Below are 14003 nucleotides of genomic sequence, written 5' to 3'. Positions count from 1 at the left end.
ATGGAGTCTTTGTGTGTGTAGTAACAATCTTGTCGTTAAAACCCTGACGGATCTGTACCTGCAAACACCCAAACAGTAGACTTTTAAACCTTTTTACATCCAGATGGAATCTCACGATGTAGGGTTCATATCTAAGACTTGGAAGTAAAGCTCATTCAACGATGTAAACGATCTGTCGGATTTAAGTTTTCAGGGAGGGGTGAAATTTAATTTTTAAAGTATTTTGCGCATGGATTTATCCTTGGATGAACGAATGCTCATTCACAAGAGCCAGTAGGCTAGGTGGAGAGAGCTTCTTTAAAGAGAGTTCATCGTCTATCTATTCGTAATTCTGTGAGAGCTTTTCAATTTTTTTTTCAACTGGCTATCAAAACCAACTAATTTCATATCCATCTGATCATCATTCACATTAGTCCTTTGATGAATTTCATTCCTGCTAGCTTCTACGGACTTAGTGGCTACTGTCATTGGCTGCTATAGCTTCTACGGACTTCGTGGCTGCTGTTATTGGCTGCTAGCTTCTACGGACTTGATGGCTGCTGTTATTGGCTGCTAGTTTCTACTGACTTATTGACAGCTGCTACTGGCTGCTAGCTTCAGCCTAGTCGTCAGGTAACCAAAGTCGCTACCTCTGATTTTAAGTACATCACTAGACCTACCCGATAGTTTCTAGTTTTTTGAATGCTAATGATAAGGTTAGCCTCATGGTCCTTTGGTGTAGTTAGGAATCAGTCTTTTAAAAATTAAAATATTTGGAATAAATTTAAAGTTAGAGAAAGGTTTTTTCATGCCCCCATAATCGAAGATTCGGGGGCATATAGTTTTTGCCCTGTCCGTCCGTCTGTTTATCTGTGTGTCCGCAAAAAACTTTAACATTGTCCATAATTTTTGATTGGTTGGAGCTATGGCTTTCATATTTCATTTGTGTATTCTTTATGACAAGGCCTTTCTTTGGGAGCAACATATTTGACCTCTTGACCTTGGAGTTTGAGCCAATTTTGCAAGAACTTACCCAACTTTAACCTTGGCCATAACTTTTGAACATGCATGGTGCTAGGGCTTTCATACTTCACATGCATAATCCTTGTGAGAAGACCTTCCTTTTGGATACCAACAACTTTGACCCTTTGACCTTGGAGTTTGACCCACTTTTGAAAAACTTTAACCTTGGCCATAACTTTCGAAAAGTTGGTGCTAGGGCTTTCATCCTCCACATGTGTAATCCTTATGATAAGACCTTCCTTTGGATACCAACATTTTTGAGTATATATATTGTATTTTTTTTCTTGGATATTTGTCTTTTGCACTTTCATTTTTTCATTTTTTTTTTATTATCTAGTGTTTTTGCTTGTTCCAGATTTATTTATTTATTATTATTAATATTATTTTCTTTGCTTTTTTTTTCCCTTGCATATTTGTCTTTTGCACTTCATTTGTTTACTTATTCTATTTTGTTTGTTTGCACTCTTTTATTTTTTTCATTATATTGTATAGTGAGTGTACATGCTACGTAATAACTCTTGTGAATTTATTAATTTATCTCTCCTTTTTTCCCACTTCTAGTTAACAAAAGAAATTAATGTAACTTATTATGAATTATTTCATCATGATTGTAAATCATTGTCAATTCTTAACATTTGTAAACTTGACCTTCTTGGAGAGGACTTATATAGGCAATGCCTGATGTCCAATCCAATTATGTAAACTGACTTTACATAATAAAATACTGATTAAATTAAATTAAACATTTTTGACTCATTGACCTTGAAGTTTGACCTACTTTTGAAAAACTTTAACCTTGGCCATAACTTTTAGAAGGTTGATGCTAGGGCTTTCATATTTTACATGTGTATATCGGGTGAGAAGGTCTTACCTTGGGCACCGTTAATTTTGACCATTTGACCTTGACCTTGATGTTTAACTTACTTTTGAAAATCTTTTACTTTTTCCATATCTTATCAATAGTTGTTGGTAAGGCTTTCATTTTTCACAGGTATATTCCTCGAGACAAGACCTTACTTTGGGTACCAACATATTTGATTTACACTTGAGAAAGTTAAAAACCTTCGCTACAAGTTGCCATACGGGGGCATCAGTGTTTCACAAACACATCTTGTTTAATTTCTGATATGAGCTTTATTATATGAAAGTTCGGGTATATTATTATTATTCCGGCGTCCGTATGTCACAACATCTTCCTCTTTAAACCCCATATAGTTCATGCAGTTACCCTCATCGTTTGAAATATTGATTAGTTGTGTCCTATAGATGTGCAGTAAAGCTTCGGAATTTTCATTTTCATCCAGGAGGCCAGATGGGTCCCAGAAACGATGCAGTTCTACAAAAGAACTAGTTTAAACTACTCACAATTTTAACAGTAGCATAACTGGGAATTTGTATCATCCTCACAACGTCAGAGGTCCTGAAAAGATATGTACTTTAATGGTGTCCTGTAAAGGTGTAACAAGATTTCCTAATTTTTATCTCCAGAATAGCAAAGCCAGTTTAGTTACATGTATATTGAATCAGCCTCATTTTGTATCTAAATCATAACTCCTTGAGGCTTCATTTTTTTTGTAGGTTGGGACAACCATCATTTTTTTTTTACAGAAAACCTCTTTCTAATACTCCTTTTATACGGAATTTCAGCTTCAATAAATTATTTAATTTCAGACCCATAATAATTTTTGTATGAAATACTAACATAAGAGGCCCATAGACCACATGTTTACTTATGCATTTTAGGCAAAAGGCAACATTTTGTGTTCATGTATATATGTAAATCGAAGAATAATTGTTGTTACAGTAGTTTTTTCTACCCAGGTATGATGGAGATCATATTTAGAGGAAATCACTTATCTGCGAGTATTACTGTCTTCTTTATTTAAAAAAAAAATCTTTATGGTGATGTATAATTCCATATTAAAGTAGAAAGCCACGACATATAGTAGACACACACGATACACCGAGGTTCGTGATCCGAGTTATCTTTCTTAGATTTCACCCTATAACTGAGTGGGGTCTGTCAGCTAACATCCACAACTGGGGAAAATCTATAAGCCCGTTATCTGAAACAACCGGAAGCCCGTGAAGTCAAGTACACAAAAAATGCATACGTCATTTTTACTTTCGCTTTTAACTTGCAGCCGAGCTATCGACAATCATTCATTTGAAAGTGATCAGGCTATGTGTAAATATCTTCAATGGCAGAATCGGTAACAGGGTTTAGATTAGAAAGTAGAGACGAAAAGTGTATACGAGGTTGGGTTTTGTCAGAGGAAATCCTTCAGCAATTCATTGAACAGTTGAAGTACTTTCAATCAGCACGGGATGTCAATATGTGTCGTGGTAAGTATAAGATTTGTTTTAAAAGATTAGTATTTTTCCGGACGGAAATGTTAATTTTATGAAATATGCCCATATCTTCGAAACATGTAATCTATTTAATAGACTAACTTATAGTAAGTTACATGTTATCAATAAATGACATTTTCATATTAGATCTATTTAAACTTTCTAAGCCCGTTGCAAATTTACGAATTATTTTCTTTTAAGAAAATTAATTACGGAGAGGAAATATAGACTTTAAAAAGTTCTATGGAAAGTTTTTAACTTAAAAAACTAATTTATAATTCAGTTTTAAAAAAGAGACCTTTATTTAAAAAATTAAACAGACATAAAAAATGCACATATTATTTTTTCAGAAATTCATATCCAAATAAGGGGGATGTATCATATTCTATCAGAAAGATAGATTCCTTATTTCCAAATCAGGGCCCGTTCAGGCATCACAAACAACAAGCATTCATGATTATACATGTACAATTACATGTACAAACAGCACAGACTAATTTTATGTATACTAAATAATATAAACTCAGAGAAAAAAAGGGGAAAGGTTGAGAGTCACCCAAAAAATTCTTGAAATCACCTACTGATTTCAAAGAAAATAGTTCATATTGCCCTATGTATGCATGACATTGTTCAAACCAGAAATATGACAATCTTGTTATATCAAGATCAAGTACTGAGTAAGAGGCCCGTGATTTCAATGACACCGTATATAGAACTGAGTCTGAGGCCCGTAACTTCACCAACTCCCTATACATGTATAGAACTGAGTCTGAGGCCCGTGACTTCACTGACACCCTATATAGAACTGAGTCTGAGGCCCGTGACGTACTTCACCGACACCTTATATAGAACTGTGTCTAAGGCCCGTGACTTCACCGACACCCTATATAGAACTGAGTCTGAGGCCCGTGACATCACCGACACCCTATATAGAACTGAGTATGAGGCCCGTGACTTCACCAACACCCTATATAGAAGTATAATAGAACTGAGTCTGAGGCCCGTGACTTCAACGACACCCTATATAGAACTGAGTCTGAGGCCCGTGACTTCACCGACACCCTATATAGAACTGAGTCTGAGGTCCTTGACATCTCCGACACCCTATATAAAACTGAGTATGAGGCCCGTGACTTCACCGACACCCTATATAGAAGTATAATAGAACTGAGTCTGAGGCCCGTGACTTCAACGACACCCTATATAGAACTGAGTCTGAGGCCCGTGACTTCACCGACACCCTATATAGAACTGAGTCTGAGGTCCTTGACATCTCCGACACCCTATATAAAACTGAGTATGAGGCCCGTGACTTCACCGACACCCTATATAGAAGTATAATAGAACTGAGTCTGAGGCCCGTGACTTCAACGAAACCCTATATAGAACTGAGTCTGAGGCCCGTGACTTCACCGACACCCTATATAGTAATGAGTATGACGCCCATGACTTCATCGACACCCCATATAGTATTGAGTATGAGGCCCATGACTTCACCCTATATAGAACTAGGGCTGGGACGATATATCGAGATATCGATAATATCGATTCAATGTGATGATGATACGCATATCGATACATATGAAGAAATATCGAAATATCGCAAAAAAAAAATTCTGACTTATATTTTTCTTTGTTTACTTAACATTTTGGGTTAAATATATAATATAAATATGCTAAATATTAATATAAATATGAAATACATAATATCTAACATAACTTGTGTAAAATTATTTTCTTTTACAACAGGTATACAACTTCTTTGAATAAATTATTCTTATTTGTGAAAAAAATGTTTTGTTCATTTCAATACAAAAAAAAGACATTTTATAACCAATTCAACATATCGTGATACATATCATATCGTGGCTCAAATATCGTGATACATATCGATATAGAAAAAGTTGTATCGTCCCAGCCCTATATAGAACTGAGTCTGAGGCCCGTGACTTCAACGACATCCTATATAGAACTGAGTCTGAGGCCCTTGACTTCACCGACATCCTATATAGAACTGGGTCTGAGACCCGTGACTTCACCGACACCTTATATAGAACTGAGTCTGAGGCCCATGACTTCACCGACACCCTATATAGAACTGAGTCTGAGGCCCGTGACTTCAACGACACCCTATATAGAACTGAGTCTGAGACCCATGACTTCACCGAAACCCTATATAGAACTGAGTCTGAGACCCGTGACTTCACTGACACCCTTTATAGTAATGAGTATGAGGCCCATGACTTCATCGACAACCCATATAGTATTGAGTCTGAGGCCCGTGACTTCAGTGACACCCTATATAGAACTGAGTCTGAGGCCCGTGACTTCACCGACACCCTATATAGAACTGAGTCTGAGACCCATGACTTCACCGACACCTTATATAGAACTGAGTCTGAGGCCCATGAATTCACCGACACCCTATATAGAACTGAGTCTGAGGCCCGTGACTTCAATGACACCCTATATAGAACTGAGTCTGAGGCCCGTGACGTACTTCACCAACACCTTATATAGAACTGAGTCTAAGGCCCGTGACTTCACCGATACCCTATATAGAACTGAGACTGAGGCCCGTGACTTCACCGACACCCTATATAGAACTGAGTCTGAGGCCCGTGACTTCACCGACACCCTATATAGAACTGAGTATGAGGCCCGTGACTTCACCGACACCCTATATAGAAGTATAATAGAACTGAGTCTGAGGCCTGTGACTTCAACGACACCCTATATAGAACTGAGTCTGAGACCCATGACTTCACCGAAACCCTATATAGAACTGAGTCTGAGACCCATGACTTCACCGACACCTTATATAGAACTGAGTCTGAAACCCATGACTTCACCGACACCTTATATAGAACTGAGTCTGAGGCCCATGACTTCACTGACACCCTATATAGTAATGAGTATGAGGCCCATGACTTCATCGACAACCCATATAGTATTAAGTATGAGGCCCATGACTTCAGCGACACCCTATATAGAACTGAGTCTGAGGCCCGTGACTTCACCGACACCCTATATAGAACTGAGGCTGAGACCCATGACTTCACCGATACCCTATATAGAACTGAGACTGAGGCCCGTGACTTCACCGACACCCTATATAGAACTGAGTCTGAGGCCCGTGACTTCACCGACACCCTATATAGAACTGAGTATGAGGCCCGTGACTTCACCGACACCCTATATAGAAGTATAATAGAACTGAGTCTGAGGCCTGTGACTTCAACGACACCCTATATAGAACTGAGTCTGAGACCCATGACTTCACCGAGACCCTATATAGAACTGAGTCTGAGACCCATGACTTCACTGACACCTTATATAGAACTGAGTCTGAAACCCATGACTTCACCGACACCTTATATAGAACTGAGTCTGAGGCCCATGACTTCACTGACACCCTATATAGTAATGAGTATGAGGCCCATGACTTCATCGACAACCCATATAGTATTAAGTATGAGGCCCATGACTTCAGCGACACCCTATATAGAACTGAGTCTGAGGCCCGTGACTTCACCGACACCCTATATAGAACTGAGGCTGAGACCCATGACTTCACCGATACCCTATATAGAACTGAGACTGAGGCCCGTGACTTCACCGACACCCTATATAGAACTGAGTCTGAGGCCCGTGACTTCACCGACACCCTATATAGAACTGAGTATGAGGCCCGTGACTTCACCGACACCCTATATAGAAGTATAATAGAACTGAGTCTGAGGCCTGTGACTTCAATGACACCCTATATAGAACTGAGTCTGAGACCCATGACTTCACCGAGACCCTATATAGAACTGAGTCTGAGACCCATGACTTCACTGACACCTTATATAGAACTGAGTCTGAAACCCATGACTTCACCGACACCTTATATAGAACTGAGTCTGAGGCCCATGACTTCACTGACACCCTATATAGTAATGAGTATGAGGCCCATGACTTCATCGACAACCCATATAGTATTAAGTATGAGGCCCATGACTTCAGCGACACCCTATATAGAACTGAGTCTGAGGCCCGTGACTTCACCGACACCCTATATAGAACTGAGGCTGAGACCCATGACTTCACCGACACCTTATATAGAACTGAGTCTGAGGCTCATGACTTCACCGACACCCTATATAGAACTGAGTCTGAGGCCTGTGACTTCAGCAACACCCTATATAGTACTGAGTCTGAGCCTCTTGGCTTTACCGACACCCTATAGAACCACTATGGACAGTCAAAGTTGTGCATAATTAGGAATATTTAGGAAAAATCTTCTCAAGAACAGCAAAGCCATGATGAGTCATATTTTTATGAAAGCATCCTCAGATAGTGTAAATTCAAGTTTGTTGAAATCAGGACCCCCGGGGGTAGAGTGGGGCCACTATGGACTATCAAAGTTTTACATAGAAATATATAGGAAACATCTTTAAAAATCTTCTTCTCAAGAACAGCAAAGCCCTGATTGATCATATTTATGTGGAAGCATCCTCAGGTAGTGTAGATTCTATTTTGTTCAAATCATGACCACCGTGGGTAGGGTGGGGCCACAATGGAGGATCAAAGTCTTAAATAGAAATATATAGAGGAAAATATCTACTTCTGAAGAACTGTAAAGTCATGATTAGTCATTTTGATATGGAAGCATCATCAGGTAGTGTAGATTCAAGTTTGTTAAAATGCTGACCCCCGGGGATAGAGTTGGGCCATAATGGGGGATCGTAAATTTTACATAGGAACATATAGGAAAATATCTTCTCAAGAACTGAAAATCATGTTTAGTGATTTTGATATGAAAGCATCCTTAGGTAGTGTAAATTCAATTTTGTTCAAATGATAACCCCTGGGGGTAGGGTGGGGCCCAATGGGGGGTCAAAAGTTTTACATAAGAACATATAGAAAAAATATTTCTTCTCAAGAACAGAAAAGCTATGTTTAGTGATATTGATATGGAAGCATCCTCAGGTAGTGTAGATTTAAGTTTGTTCAAATGTTGACCCCTGGGATAGGGAGGAGCCACAATGGGGGATCAAATTTTTACAAAGGAATATATGGGAAAAATATTTTAAAATCTTTTCAAGTACAACAAGCCATTTGTTATATTGATATGACATCAGGTAGTTTAAAATTCAAGCCCCCCGTAATCTTTTCAATACTGAACTGATTTGTGCTTTTGCCTAGCCAGTGTGCTCAGGTGAGCAATGTGGCCCATGGGCCTCTTGTTTTTTTGGTCATGGGGGCCTTGATTTTGCATTAGAAAGAAAGAGGAATCCTTCATTTAGGAGTATTTAACGAGTTTTCTAATACAGTATTTCAACACCTTTTCAGGTCAATATATACCAGATACCACACTTGTACAGTTCTGGAGAATAACATACTAATGAGAAGCTGTTGAGAGAATATCCAGTGTAAGTGTTTCTTTTTCTTTATTTGTCTATCACCATCCCCCTGGGTAAAGAATATGGTAGTTATTGGGGTCTGTTTGTCCTATCATGAGCCAGAATTATGTAATCTCCAGCAGCTTGATTTTGTAATATTAGTTTAAAACTCAGCATTGGTATTTCTTATCACTAGTAGATGACTTAAAGTGCTTTTTGTGCAAAAATGAAAGTTCATTCTCAAAGAATTAATATTGAAAGTAAGTTCATTAATGATTTTCATATTGGAAATATATGTTGGGTCCACAATTGGTGATCAAAGCCACATGGGAATAATGAAAAAAATCTGCTGATGAAGAAAAGCAATGCCATACTGACTCAGGTGAGAGTTTGGCCCATGGGCCTCTAAGTTATAATGTTAACAATGTAATTATTCAGGTGTCAATTTGAAAAAAAAATGCAGACAAATTTATTTATACCAGATATTTAATTTAATTTAATATTTACATGTATTACACATTTTTATAAACATTTTCAGTTTAGGCATGCACATCTTAAATCAATGTCTTAATGAAGAAGGCCATATATTCCTTGGTCTGTGTTTGGGAACTGGAATGCCAATTAATAGAAGAGGCAGAGAAAAGATCAGTCAACAAACAGAAATGTCTATGAAGAAGGCCAAAAGAAAACAAAACAATTGAAATGCATACATGTATTGCATGCTGGTATTACTGTATAAGTACTAATTATCTGCAATCTTAATGTCACATTTAATGCATTGCTGATGCATGTAGTTACAATAAACATAACTGGTGTTATATTTGAAATTTAAGAATTTGTTTAATTGTTACCATATGTGCAAGTTAAAGTGAATTCTATTTAACTATAAATTTTAAAGAATTTAAATGACAATTAATCGGTAATCATTTCTTATATATTTTTGGGTCACCTGAGTTACTCAGGTGACCTATTGCTATCTCTTTTCGTCCGTCGCTGTGCGGCGTGTCATCCATCGGTCGTAAACTTTTGAACATTTTCAGCTTCTTCTCTGGAACCAGTGAACCAATTTCAACCAATTTTGGCATATAGCATCTATGGATGAAGGGGAACAAAAATTGTGAAATTTGTGGCTCCTGCCCCCCTGGGGCCTGAGGGGTGGAGCCAAAACCATCAAAATTAATGCAATCTTTATAAATCTTCTTTACTCCTGGGTATTATTTAAACAAATTAAATACATAGTTATGATAAGCAAGGTTGCCTCTTCCAAAATCGTGAAATTCATGGCCCCTGGATCAGGGGTTCTGGTGTTAGGGTGGGGCTCTATTGATTATAAAGTGAAAATGTTTTAATTTTTTAAAGATCTTCTTCTCTACACCTGGGTATTATTTAAACAAACTAAGTACATTGTTATGATAAGCAAGGATGCCTCTTCCAAAATTGTGAAATTCATGGCCCCAGGGACAGGGGTTCTGGTGCTAGGGCGGGGCTATATAGATCCTATAGTGAAGGTGCATTATTTCTTTGAAAATCTTCTTTTCTGCCCCTGTGTATTATTTAAACAAACTAAGTACATTGTTATGATACGCAAGGATGCCTCTTCCAAAATTGTGAATTTCATGACCCCAGGTTCAAGGGTTCTGGTGAGGGGGGGGGGGGGGGGGGCTTCAATTGATTATAAAGTGAAAAAGCAAGAGTGCTTCTTCCAGATTAATGAATTTCATGACCCCAGTGGGTCAGATGTGCTGGTGTAAGGGTGGGGCTGTTGATAATATAGTGAAAATGCATTAATTCTATTAAATAATCCTGTTTTGCTACTTAATGATAAACAGATAAGCAAAGTGATTAGGTATACATATGGTCCCAGGGTCAGAGGCTCTGGTGTTTGGTGTTTCTCGGGGGGGGGGGGGGGGGGGCTCTATTGATAATTTAGTGAATCTGTAGTAAAATTGCAATATTTCTTTAAAAATCTTCTCCGCACCTAGGCATATCTGAGGCAAACAGAGTAAAGTTTTTATAAAGAAGGGTATTTTTACCAGATTTTTGAACATCTGGACCATTTGGTTAAATGTTCTGGTCCTGGCCAGGGCTCTATTAATTTGTATTCTACTGAGAGGAGTTATTCCCTTTTGCCATTTACTTTTGATAATTAATCACTGTAAATAATGTACTTGAAAGGTAAATAGTATAAGAGAATTATGCAAGAATTTTTATTGTCTCAAAAAGTACTTTCATAGTTTTAATGATCAGGTTGTAAGTAGTAGATAAATAAAAATGAGTCAAAAATAACTTGTCTTATTAAATGTTCATCAAAGACCAAGAGAGGCCAATGTAAGAGATATCAACAAGGGATTAAAATAGTTCAGAAGCATTGATAATTTGTTAATATACTGTATATGGTGATAGTGATAAATGGGGAACAGATTAGGACCTAATTTATGAACTGTTAATGAAAAGTAAGACTAATTATTTTGTTTATCCTGATCACCCTATTTTTCTTGCTTTTGGGCAACAAAGCTTTACCTTTCAGTTCATTTTATACTCGATGCATCCTTTAAATTGTTGTATTACACTCAGGTGACCGTTAAGGCCCTTGGGCCTCTTGTTTTTTTAATAATGGCTAATTTTATTATACATAGATGAACATGATGAAATTGCATTGTTGTACGTTTAAAACAAAGTAAATGACTACAAACTGACAAAAAAGTGTGAATTTGTGTGTACATTTGTTCACTATTGTAATGAATATTTCTGCTCTGATAATGTGGATTGTTATGTTTATTTCATGGAATACAGTGTAAATGAAGTCACAGGCATATTTCTTAGTACTAGTACTATATATGTAGGGATGTCAATGAAGTCACGGGCCTCAAACTTAGTGGAAAATAGGGTGTCGATGAAGTCACGGGCCTCAGACTCAATACTATATAGGGTGTCGGTGAAGTCACGGGCCTCATACTCAGCTCTATATAGGGTGTTGGTGAAGCCATGGGCCACATACTCAGCTCTATTTAGGGTGTCAGTGAAGTCACGGGCCTCAGACTCAATACTATATAGGGTGTTGGTGAAGTCACGGGCATCATACTTAGTTCTATATAGGGTGTGGGTGAAGTCACGGGCCTCATACTCAGCTCTATATAGGGTGTTGGTGAAGTCACGGGCCTCATACTTAGTTCTTTATAGGGTGTCGATGAAGTCACGGGCCTCAGACTCAATACTATATAGGGTGTTGGTGAAGTCACGGGCCTCAGACTCAGCTCTATATAGGGTGTCGGTGAAGTCACGGGCCTCATACTCAGCTCTATATAGGGTGTTGGTGAAGCCATGGGCCACATACTCAGCTCTATTTAGGGTGTCAGTGAAGTCACGGGCCTCAGACTCAATACTATATAGGGTGTTGGTGAAGTCACGGGCATCATACTTAGTTCTATATAGGGTGTCGGTGAAGTCATGGGCCTCAGACTCAGTTCTATATAAGGTGTCGGTGAAGTCATGGGTCTCAGACTCAGTTCTATATAAGGTGTCGGTGAAGTCATGGGTCTCAGACTCAGTTCTATATAGGGTTTCGGTGAAGTCATGGGTCTCAGACTCAGTTCTATATAGGGTGTCGGTGAAGTCACGGGCCTCATACTCAGCTCTATATAGGGTGTTGGTGAAGTCACGGGCCTCATACTTAGTTCTTTATAGGGTGTCGATGAAGTCACGGGCCTCAGACTCAATACTATATAGGGTGTTGGTGAAGTCACGGGCCTCAGACTCAGCTCTATATAGGGTGTCGGTGAAGTCACGGGCCTCATACTCAGCTCTATATAGGGTGTTGGTGAAGCCATGGGCCACATACTCAGCTCTATTTAGGGTGTCAGTGAAGTCACGGGCCTCAGACTCAATACTATATAGGGTGTTGGTGAAGTCACAGGCCTCAGACTCAGCTCTATATAGGGTGTCGGTGAAGTCACGGGCCTCATACTCAGCTCTATATAGGGTGTTGGTGAAGCCATGGGCCACATACTCAGCTCTATTTAGGGTGTCAGTGAAGTCACGGGCCTCAGACTCAATACTATATAGGGTGTTGGTGAAGTCACGGGCATCATACTCAGTTCTATATAGGGTGTCGGTGAAGTCACGGGCCTCATACTCAGCTCTATATAGGGTGTTGGTGAAGTCACGGGCCTCATACTTAGTTCTTTATAGGGTGTCGATGAAGTCACGGGCTTCAGACTCAATACTATATAGGGTGTTGGTGAAGTCACGGGCCTCAGACTCAGCTCTATATAGGGTGTCGGTGAAGTCACGGGCCTCATACTCAGCTCTATATAGGGTGTTGGTGAAGCCATGGGCCACATACTCAGCTCTATTTAGGGTGTCAGTGAAGTCACGGGCCTCAGACTCAATACTATATAGGGTGTTGGTGAAGTCACGGGCATCATACTTAGTTCTATATAGGGTGTGGGTGAAGTCACGGGCCTCATACTCAGCTCTATATAGGGTGTTGGTGAAGTCACGGGCCTCATACTTAGTTCTTTATAGGGTGTCGATGAAGTCACGGGCCTCAGACTCAATACTATATAGGGTGTTGGTGAAGTCACGGGCCTCAGACTCAGCTCTATATAGGGTGTTGGTGAAGCCATGGGCCTCATACTCAGCTCTATTTAGGGTGTCAGTGAAGTCACGGGCCTCAGACTCAATACTATATAGGGTGTTGGTGAAGTCACGGGCATCATACTCAGTTCTATATAGGGTGTCGGTGAAGTCATGGGCCTCTGACTCAATACTATATAGGGTGTCGGTGAAGTCACGGGCCTCTGATTCAATACTATATAGGGTGTTGGTGAAGTCACGGGCCTCATACTTAGTTCTTTATAGGGTGTCGATGGATTCACGGGCCTCATACTCAGCTCTATATAGGGTGTTGGTGAAGTCACGGGCCTCATACTTAGTTCTTTATAGGGTGTCGATGAAGTCACGGGCCTCAGACTCAATACTATATAGGGTGTTGGTGAAGTCACGGGCCTCAGACTCAGCTCTATATAGGGTGTCGGTGAAGTCACGGGCCTCATACTCAGATCTATATAGGGTGTTGGTGAAGCCATGGGCCACATACTCAGCTCTATTTAGGGTGTCAGTGAAGTCACGGGCCTCAGACTCAATACTATATAGGGTGTTGGTGAAGTCACGGGCATCATACTTAGTTCTATATAGGGTGTCGGTGAAGTCATGGGCCTCAGACTCAGTTCTATATAAGGTGTCGGTGAAGTCATGGGTCTC

At 39.4% G+C, this 14003-nt stretch overlaps 1 long non-coding RNA gene across 1 annotated transcript; it reads left to right on the top strand.

The window, feature by feature from the left end:
• The first annotated feature begins 3090 nt into the window (after positions 1–3090).
• Positions 3091–10375, top strand: LOC133189598 (uncharacterized). The gene is made up of 3 exons (XR_009721501.1): positions 3091–3348; positions 8692–8771; positions 9280–10375. It is a non-coding gene; the product is annotated as an uncharacterized LOC133189598 (long non-coding RNA).
• Positions 10376–14003: the final 3628 nt, after the last annotated feature.

This window comes from Saccostrea echinata, unplaced genomic scaffold (assembly GCF_033153115.1).
Source record: "Saccostrea echinata isolate AGI-Se365-2 ecotype Australia unplaced genomic scaffold, CSIRO_AGI_Sech_v1 ptg000019l, whole genome shotgun sequence".
NCBI classification, from domain to species: domain Eukaryota; kingdom Metazoa; phylum Mollusca; class Bivalvia; order Ostreida; family Ostreidae; genus Saccostrea; species Saccostrea echinata.
Note: the sequence above shows the minus strand (reverse complement) of the source record. Positions and strands in the feature narration are given on the sequence as shown.